At 36.0% G+C, this 11,094-nt stretch overlaps 1 long non-coding RNA gene across 1 annotated transcript; it reads left to right on the top strand.

Annotated features, from left to right (window-relative positions):
* Nucleotides 1–1,934: 1,934 nt before the first annotated feature.
* Nucleotides 1,935–10,598, top strand: LOC117244986. The gene is made up of 2 exons (XR_004499047.1): nucleotides 1,935–2,026; nucleotides 10,397–10,598. It is a non-coding gene; the product is annotated as an uncharacterized LOC117244986 (long non-coding RNA).
* Nucleotides 10,599–11,094: the final 496 nt, after the last annotated feature.

Below are 11,094 nucleotides of genomic sequence, written 5' to 3'. Positions count from 1 at the left end.
TGTGCGTGCGACTGTGCAGATTAAAGCCAACAATTTAGGTTTATGGTGTGAGTGCACCTGCATGTAAGCCTTTATTTTAAAATTTGGTCACGCACCACTTTGCTTTTTAATTAGGTTTTCTATTTTTCTATTTGACAAAAATTTGCATATCCATATATTTGCATATTTTGTATCTATTTTTAGAAAGTGTGACTGTAAATTGAACTTAGAGAATATTTAGGTGAAGTTTGGATATATCAAAATATGTAACTTATGTAAATAAAAACAGGAATAGGTGTCTCAAAGTGAAACAGGTCTGGCTAAAACGTAGAAAAGTTCTTTGCCCTTTGGCTAAGGATTAAAAGAAGTTTCAGATAATAAGAATGTGTTCTTTGTGCTTCCTCATGTTTTCTTCTGGAATACCTTTTCTTTAAATCGCAGATAATCTTGTTATAACTATCAGAATGTTTAATACTGAGGTTAATTTCCTCTCTGGCTATGAAATAGTTTGCCAGTAATATTGGTTGCAACCATGGCATGAGGCACTTGTACAAAATAGCAATAGACTTTATTTGTTGAGATATTAGCAGCTGTTTACAAGGGAGGGCTGGTAGCAGGGTTTTTTTTTTTCTTTAGAGGTTTTTTATATAATGTTAGTAAGAGTATTTGTGAATCTCTGGGGCACGACATTAAAAAAAGAGGAAATATTTGGAGACAAAAGCAGATATTTCCAGATGAGCAGCTTCCTTCTTCTTTCCTCTTTGAAATATATATTTATTTTTTTAATGGATTTTTTTTAGAGATTCCTTTCCCTGTGATAGCTTCCTTCAGTTTAAACCCATGCAGTCTAGCAGGACACAGTACAGTACCAATTAGCTAAAGTGAAAGGGCTATTTAGAGAGGGGGGGAAAAAATAGAGAAGCAACTCATTCTGCTCAGTTGGTGAATGAATTTCTAAACTGGCTAACCTTGAGTTTGTATACATATAACTTTCAACCTCCTGAAAACTATAAATATCTGGTGTCTTCCAATGAAGTGAAATATGCCAGAATGAAATTGAAGGAAGGATGGAAGTGACAGGAAAACAATGGAACAAAAAACTATGAAGAAAACCATAATTTTCCAGCAAATAAAATCTGGAAATCATAAAATTTAAAAAAGTGTTTAAGTAAACAAAGTTTACATCATTACCTTGTCTGTTCCAAAGTCAAAAAGTTCTTTACAACAAATTTCCAAGTGTTTAATCCTTTTTAAAATACCCTAAATGATGGTGTTTCACAAGCATACTTAGAAGACTATTACATGGTCAGATGCATCTAATTATCAGTATTTCCTTTTCAAATCCAGCCTTTGCTGTGTTTTGCAGCCCATTATTCCTACCCTTTGAGCCACATTAAATAGGTTTTTCTCTCTTCCCTGGGATGTTTGGGCTTAAGACACTTAAGGATACCTATGACTGATCCCTTAGCTTAGTTAAGAGAAAAAAAAACTGCTCCAATAGTAGAAGATGCAGAGATACAGCATTTTTTAACTGCTGGATATAGTCTTCCTACACTGTACTGCCATGCTTTTGAATAATATGAGGTATTAAAATAGTCACTGTGTTCCTCCTTAATTCTTGGGTTAAAGTGGATTTTTTAAAACTTGATCTTTTCAATTAACTTGTGTTACAATGGTTGGATAAGGCTGAGGATTTTCAATATGTGAAACTTGGCCTGCTTTGTAGGTTAAATATCCTCTTAACTGCTTGGTTATTTCTTCTTGATCCAGTGTCTCCAGGGGACCATGTCCACCTCATTTCCAAGGAGCAGATACTGAAATGATTTTCTGTGAGAAGTGTTGCAGTTATTTACAGTACACACACACACACACAGTTTTGTTGAGGATATAATTATTTCCTACCATCAGTGATTATTCTTTTTCTCTTGTTCTACCCTCTAGTTATCAATGTTTTTGTTTGTCTTGGAACTGCAATTTTCTATGAAAAAAAGCCTGGTTTAGTCAAGATAAGGGACCAAAACCATACTAGATTGCCAACATTCTTGAGGTAAGAAGGTTGCTTTTATCTTTGACACTTACTGATGCTCTTGTCTGCTTGTGTGTTTATACTCCATGGTGAATTGTCCTTGAAGCCCTCTCCTGTTTGAGGACAAGTTCTTTAACTGAAGACAAACAGCTTCTGCATCTCACACACATGAAGAGATTCCACCTCCCTGTCACAGTAAATTATCATGTGTGAATCAAGAGATTTTCAAAATGACCTTTGCAGGCTGCCCAGAGGTCTTGTGGAGTCTCCTTCCCTGGAGATATTCAAAAGCCAACCAGACACAGTCCTGACTAACTCTACAGCACCCTGCCCAGTCAGGGAGGTTGGACCAGAGGACCAATATCAGTGATATTTTCCAACCTCACCCCATTTGTGATTCTGTCCTTCAATAAGAAAGAACCAATTTCCTTTTTGATATTATTATTATTATAAATGTTCCCCACTTTTAGAGAATAATTTCACATAGTGTTTAGAAAATACAGTCTGAGGGAGTTGTATAAATATCATTGGCATTAGATCTGCAAGCATAAAGTAATTTAGTAATTACTGCCCCAGCATGGTTTATATTTAATATATTAATTATATTTGCATACATCAGGTGTAAATATGGAGACATCAATGTCATCTCGGTCAGATTTCATGAATCTGTGAGTCAGGTAAACATCTACAGCCAGCACAAAAGTGTCCTTAGTGACGTGATTTATCAGGACCAGGAAAAAACTGCTTCTCACAACCCTTCCCTGTTAATTGAGCCCGAACATAAAATCTACAAATGTTTGACTCTTGATCCCAAACCAAGGAATCACTGTCAGGCTGTTTGCAGAGTATACCTCAAATGTGATGTGTTTAAAAAAGCAGTAGAGCAGACAATTGAATACAACATTCCTAAATACTAGAGGTAAGGCCAACTAATTAAAGTCAATATTAAATATTATTGTTAAATCCAGGTTTTTCCTTAGTTAAATATACATGGCTGTTGCAGAAAACAATGTTATCCTGACAGGAAAAGTCCAAGGTTGTCTGCAAAATATTTCTCTTTTCACATTAATTGGTTTTTGTCTTGATAAAATTAATGGTGATTGTTAATGATTTTCATAATCACTACCATAAGCCAGAGCTGAAGTTCTATGAAGATAAGGAAGTTTGTAAAAGTAAATATGATTTCAGATGATCTTCACCTGCACCTAAGTACATTCCTCCTTTTTTAAAATTGTTCTCAAGCTGCCTGTGCCCCAGCCACTCTTTGCTGTTTGCCAGTTACCTCCCTGGGCAGTGCCACAAAGCATTAAAAACCTGCTCTGTAGTTGCAAGAGGCCACAGTGATCTGAGCAGGCAAAACACTCCGTACAGTGTCTTTTTCATTTTAATCAAAACCTGAAATACTCCAACATTAAAAACTGAACTTTTGTCAGGATGAAAGCTTTGCCTAAGCAAATGACATTTCTACTAACAAACGTATTCTAGAAGCTGCTTATTAAATGTAGGAAAGACTGGTGCAGGCAAATAATTTGAACATTATATTGGGTGAAAGTTGCACATATTTTGCTGGATCCTTAGACAAACTAATGTGAACTGCTTGTATAGGCTTGCTGGGCTTCAGTAGACACAAGGACAGCGATCTCTAGACAGTATATTCATAGCATAATTAAAACATTCATTTCAGGGATTCCCCCAGCAAGTCCCAACAGGCAATATCATTATCACTTGAACTAACTTTGCTACTTAACAAGTTTTATGTGATGAGCCAATGGTCATGTGCTCATGGTCATGTCTAATTGGCTGAACATCTGTAAGCATTTCACATGAAAATGGGCTTGAATTTACTTGTAGAATGTAATTGTGACAAATATTAAACCTGTAATGGTAATTAGGCAGTAAACTAAAGAGAAGGGTTTAAAGACTCATTTTAGATACAGATTACAGATGATGGAGAAAGCATCTGTTTTTGAAAGTCACATTCCTTACATGTGAATATAACTGCTGTAGCTATTTTCTATTCTAATGAAGTTTCTGAATTATAAATTTGTTTTTCCTGCTTCCTCGATCAACAGAGATGGTCAGGATCCTTATTCTCCTCTTCACATCATCTATCTTTTGTTTATCACATTTTACAGACTACACTTTTAGTACTTCCTTGCTTCTCTATAAGAGGTCAAAAGAGAAATTCAAATGAGTCTGGGGATAAGTAGTCAAGTCATCTAGTTCATCTTCTTTAAACTGACTTTTGTTCATCAGTTGAGGTGCTGCTTCATAGACAAGACATTCTACTTAGGCACAGAGAAACATCATCCAGGAGTAAGGTACTGATCTTCAATTTTAATGAAGTATTATGGGAGTCTTAGTCTTAAACATTTCATTTGCCATTGTTATGAGAAAAAAACAAACTAGGGCAATAAATGGTTCATCTGGATCAGCATTTTAGAAAGTTTCTTTTTGAGAAAGAAAATTATTTTTGAATTTTCAGAAGCAGTATTTACAGCAAAATAACATCCATTTTTTTATGGTACAAAAATATCTCTTGAAAAAACAGAAATTCCCACAACATTTAAAAAGTAGCTGTGTTATATATATCAATAGACATTATTTCTTAAAACTGGAAACACTTCTATCTCATTCTAGCTAGATGGGTCTCTACAGGAACTACTGGAGCTTTTTGTGTTTTCTTTCTATAAAACTAGTTAAATATTAGATGTTATTAATTGATCTTAGTTCTGAAGGTGATGTTTTCCTCTCCTGTTTCCCGTAGTATCTGCAAAGGGAAAAACACTGCCAGTATTAATGAAGGGAAAGCCAGTTGATGTAATCTTTTGTGATTTCAGTAAAGCTTTCCATACTGTGTTTTACGGTGTCCTTCCAGACCAGGCATCCCTCATTCAGCTGGAGAAGCACACGGTGTGAGCAGCTGGCCCAGAGGGCAGTGCTGAACCAGGCATGGCCACGGAGGGCATTGTCCCGCCCCGCTGGGCGTGGGGCAGCCTCACCTCGAGGGCTGGGACAGCTTTGGGGGTCACAATACAGGAAAGACACTGAGCTATTGGAGTGTCCAGAGGAGGACACGAGGATGGGGAAGGGCCTGGAGGGGAAGCCGTGTGAGGAGCGGGAGAGGGCGCTTGGTCTGTTCAGCTGGAGCAGAGGACACTGAGGGGAGACTCCTCTGAGGTAACAGCTTCTTGTGAGGGGAGCACTGGCACAGCCCTGATCTCTGCTCTGTGACAGTGACAGGAGCCGAGGGAATGGTGTGAAATGCCTTGGGGAGGAGGTTTAGGTGGGACATCAGGAAAAGGTTCCTCACCAGAGGAACTGGGCACTGAACAGGCTCCCCAGGGCAGTGGGCACAGCTCCAAACCTGACAGAGCTCAGGAAGCTCTCAGGCACAGGAGGGGATTGTGTCTGCTGAGGGACCAGGAGTTGAGCTTCGGAGTTCTTTGTGGGTCCCTTCCAACTTGGGATATTCTATCAATATCTCTGTATCCTGTGATTAAATACAGGGTACTGAAATTTATGCTTACATTTTTTTGAGAAATATAAAAAGTGAGAAATATAAAGAAATCTAAATCTAGTGAATTAGAAACTGACTTTTTTGTATGTGTAAAAAATCTGTACCTTCCTTCTGACTTTATAGCGTTGTTTATTTTAAATTGCTACTTGGAAAAACTCTGTTTTAAATCTCCAAAATTCACTCAAAGGGAAAAAATGCAAGTTCAGACCTTCACTGAAATGAGTGTGTGACCTTTGGCTTTACCTGAAGCTCACGAAGTACTTACTTTTGGGATGCATTGGTTTACTGTATCCCAAATAAAGATGTTATTATATGTCAGAGAAATTGCCCTCTAAAAATGCCCATTTCTTTCCATTGCCTGTAAAGTGATTTCAGGCAAGTAGCTAGATACAGATGTCTGTGCAGATTCAGAGACTCGGTAGACATGGGGAAATCCCCCTTTTATTCTACCCCTCCCGTTTTTCTCACTTGACTTTAAGGACTGAGCTCTATTGTTTATCCTCAATTAATGCATGAATGGAAACGTGATTTTTGTTTGCTTTCCACTTCTATTTTTAGAAAGGAAACAACGGTTTTGAGGGAAATCTGGAGTTGGATTATATTAGTGCTCAATTACACATTATTCAGATGAGGGTAAATATTAGGATTGCAGACTTCAACACAAGAATAATAGATTTTTTCTTTCTTTAAGGAAAATAGCCTATTTGCTTTACTGCCAAGCATTGACTCTTTCAGTATGTTCAAGCCTAGAAGGCTGAAAACAACAAGACAGATGTGATTCACATAGGGCTCACCAGCATGGTGCTTCAGTGTTCTGGCTTGTTGGAAAGCTTCCAGGGGATTTAGGAAAAGAACATACTGAAGAAATGTGAACCATTATTTTGCCAATTAGTTGGAAAGATGTATTTTTTAAGCATGACTCGAATTCACTTTGTTCATTTTTGCTTTCATCAAAATTTCCCCACACAGAACAAAATATTTAGTCACAGACCTGTTATAATGGTTATGTATCCATCCAAAGAATTTTGAATACCCTGTTTATTAAGCGGCTTATGTGTCTCCTAGGTGATTGTAGGAATAAAGTGGCAGTATACTGCATCACAACAAGATAAATCCATTATTACTTTAGAAAGGTAGTTGTTGGAGCCTAGCTTGTGTTTTGTTCAGGGAGTTCATTTGACTATTTTAAACCTGTAAATACTATTCACAAGACTATATGTAATAGGTTCTTCTTTTCTGGAACATGATTACTAATATATTGGCTTTGTGAGGCGCTGAAAAGGACTGCAGGAAAATATTCTTCAGTGATGCTGTTCTCCTTGCCTGGTGTCCCTAGGAGCTGGTGTCACCAAAACACAGACCAATGTGTAGGCGTTTTTTCAAAAGTGTAGTTAAGTCATCATGGTTTATGTAAGATTAAGACATACAAAGTTTTCTCAATCTTTAGATGAATCTATTAGAGATGTAAAATTTTCAGATGAAAATCAGGAGTGATTTTACAGGGAGGACCTTCCAGGCTTTCGACATAGTAATAAAATATGATACAAAGCAGCACGGTGTCAATAAATCTACAGGATAAAGGTCAGGTTTACATTGATGGACAGAGCCAGCAAATACATTTGTTCCTTCAATGTCTGTGTTTTAAATGCCACCCTATGATGAACCTGGTGCAGAAATACACTTCTGAGTTTGATGAGATGTCAGTTTTGTTCAGTGCTGATCAAATAAGATGAATGAAAGTGAAACAAGAGCAAAAATATAACTTCTGTCATTTATTTTTTATGCATTACAGGAAGTGGGTCAGTCAGTGAGATTTCTCTTAAACAAATAGCAATCACTGCACAATATCACCCATTGATCTATTTCACAGCAGGCAATGGCCTTTTTGTTAGAAAGGACACACAATTCAAATACCACAGAAGACGCAGAAATGCCCATGACAGGTTTAAAAAGTGTCTTCCCCTCCTTTTACTTGCCAAGCCATTCTCCACAAATCAATCTTGGCTGTAGAGGCAGGGCATTGCAAAACCACTTCCACATCTATAGGGAAGGCAGATATTAAAAAAATTAAAAATTAGAAGTGTAATGTAAATATTGTCTAAAGTAAAGAAAATCACCATTTAGCAAAAAATAATTTGTTTTCTGATATATACATTACAAAACCCACCCTGGTGAATTGCAATTCTGAGTCATTTTGTGTAACTGTAGAAATTTGAAGACCCAGTACTAAGGATGAGTGATGTGTCCTGTCATTAATTCATCTTTAGAAAATGTTATCAAATGTGAGAGTTTATATATCCCATAGAACTGTAAATATTTGTTCAAAAATAATAATTTGTGGATAGACTACTCTGAAAATGGGATGCTTCCCTTTACACTTAATTTGCTTGTGAAATTATTTAAAATTATTTAAGTGCAATATCCAAATTTGAATGATTCCAAGCAACTTTCATGTATCTGAAATGAGGCAACTAAATTCGAATATCACCATTTAAATAAATAAATTACTTGAGTTCCTAAGAATTTATAACCTACATGGAGGTAAATGTTACTTCCAATTTATCACCTGTGTGTCAGCACAGCTGAAAGACAAGACAAGAAATTCTCTCATAGTATTTTACAGTCAAATGTGTAAGGTCTCCTATAAAGGACTTATTTATTCAAATAACTGAATTATTTCACTTTGCTTGACAAGTTGCCTTTGTTGACCATAAAATTCATAGATTATATATTCTTCTGAAGATGAGTGTTTTGATGCCATTGCACCCATAAGAGCTGTGTTATTTGACCCATAAGCTTCAATTGTTTTGATTTCATTCTGAAGACTTCTGTCTGTTGCTTTGGTATAATACTTATGGGAGGTAAATAATAAAACATAATGGCTATCTGAAATAACATTTCTCTACTAATGAACCAAAATGTGTGTGAAATACTGAGAGCTTCTCAGATCCAACTGAAATCCAGGTTTACAGATAGCCTGCAATCTTCACTTTATCATTTTTCTTTTCAGAGGCAAAAATAACTCACTTTCCTCTTCAAAAGAGGGGAGGAGGATAACTGCACTAAAGAAACGCAAAGAGGGTTATAGAAGCAAGTTAAATGAGGAGAAAGAAACCTTTATGTGGCTGATTTCTTCCTGCTCTGTCCGCTTGTTGGAATATATACAGATATTTAACTATTTACCATTCAGTATAAAAAGCCTGCAGACCTTAACCATGGTAACCATTCTGTCACTTGCTATTTAATATACCTGCCTAATTCTTGCAATTTCCAGCGAGACAATTAAAAGCATATGTCTTCAAAAGTGTGATCATACTGTATAAAGTTTTCAGGAAAAAAAATCCATACATATAATACATTTTACATTCTCAGTAGTTCTGCAGCTTTTCACAATCTTTTTAAAACTTGAAGCAGCCATAACAAGAGAAAATCTGAGAATGACTCTCATTAGGGCAAATCCTGAGCCCATGCAAATGACATCTTTTACTGTTTCTCTCCGCTGTATTGTAAGGACATAGCATCACTTTTATTATATCTTAATCAATAAAAATTAAACAATATTGTTATTTGAGGATTTTTGCTATGCTTTCCTTTATGACTCTTCATGAAGGACTGGAGAGTATCTTTACTTAAGTGATATACTCTTATGAAATTGTTAATAAATTCATAACATTTTAGGGCAATGGTACAAGATACATATTGCTATACACACTTGTATTAAATAATGAGCTAATACAGAAGTAAAATAGAACCAAGACTCTTTTAAAGAACAGATAGAGATCTCCAAGATACATACCAGCTATTCTTAATGTGAAATCCTTTCTGTGGTAGGAGGATATCTACATTTCCCTCACTAAGGCCCTGTTTTCATCTCTCAGATCTGTGAGATTGTTGCTCTCCCTAAAGCACCTTCCTTGCCATCATTACCATATGTAATTGCCCTTTTAGCATTAAGGGGGACAGAGAGGGTGTGGTAAGGGAGCTTTGTATATCCACACAGTGAGACTTTTGGCTGTGTTCTCTTTCACGTTTGCAGAGAAAGTGGTTGAGAGTGTTGCAGTGACAATGAGCTTGGTGGCTGTCTTTGGGGCATATAAATAGTTTAGAATATTTTGAAGACAGCCAGCATTTGATGAGTGTGCAGTGGGCTATCCCATGGATTTCTTCTTACAGTGGCAAATAATTTAACTCACCTTTGCTGACTAAGCAGTTGTTTTTATATAAGATTTCCAGTAGTACCTTATAAATGACTTTAATTTACAGTGCATTACATGTCTATGCCCCTAAATCCCCATGCAATAATTTGTATCCTTTCCCTTGATAGTTTAATTGTTTGTAATTTTTTTATGATAACTTTTTGATAATCCAATCCAACAACTTCTTTTCATTGCTTTTGAATAATAAATCTTTAGGCATTTTTTATTCCAATTATCAAGGTACTTATTTTATAACGCTCTTTAACGTGGGTAACGCAAGCAGTGTTATTCTTACACTTCCTTGGGGAGAAAAAAGCCACAAAAATGTATTTCTTTACATTAATACAAAATAGAACATCTAATTAGATTTGCTAGTGCAGCTGATGAATGATCTGCATGTCCTATAAATGGGGCACATATATCACAGCTGCTTGCACTTTAGTTGGAGCTTTATGGTGTCTTTATACTGGATAAACATCTGTGTGAAAAAAAGGGTTTAGTTCAAAATAATAGATATTCACCTTACTCAAGTCTTTACATGGGATTTTAGTATGCAAAACTCTGCAATACGATCCCTGGATTTTAGATTAATGAAAAAATATTTGTGTAAAGAAAACTTTGTAAAAAAACCCAAACTAAACAAGTCTAAATAAATCTGCTCTAATGTCCCTACAGTTTGCTCCAGATGGATCACTGAGCATGTGAAACAGGATCTGGAAATTCCTTGCCTGTCAATGGGATAGCAAAAAGGACTTTAGGGAGACAATATCAGTGGTTTGTGGGACAGTGAGGTTTGAATTTGGATACTTGTGTTTCCTACTCATCAGTTGAAAGAGGTGCATTGAAGTGGAAAGCTAATAAAGGATTAAAAACTCTGTAATGGTCATGTTCTAAGAAGAAACTTTCTCTTTGCAATGTCATTACAGAACTCAGAGTAAAGCATTTCACATAATGGGCATGGAACTCCAAATATAGTTATAATATAATAAAATATATTTGAAGGATAAGTCAATCCTGCCAATTTGTTAATGGAAATTTTTTTACGTTTAATTTTCCACACCTGACTCTAATGTCATTTCCTGTGGCTTCAAGGATGAAAAAAGTACATGTAATAGTTGCTTTGCCCTCATTACTTGATGAAAAGGTTTTTTTAAAAAATTAGAATATTCACTAACACATACTAAATGCTTTCTGGCTATTAGTGTGATAGAGCATTTTTGAAAAATCTGCTTTGTTTGAGAAGAATTATAAAAATTCTGTATGTATGTATCCAAATGCAGGCCAACTTTGTTATAGTCTTTTAAGCCTTGTGAAATGAATCTACTGTTTTGTACAGTTGCTAAATACCTGATATATTAAGCTCATGCCACATC

Source organism: Parus major, chromosome 11 (assembly GCF_001522545.3).
Source record: "Parus major isolate Abel chromosome 11, Parus_major1.1, whole genome shotgun sequence".
NCBI lineage: Eukaryota > Metazoa > Chordata > Aves > Passeriformes > Paridae > Parus > Parus major.
The sequence above is the reverse complement of the archived record's forward strand: the minus strand, read 5'-3'. Positions and strand labels throughout refer to the sequence as shown.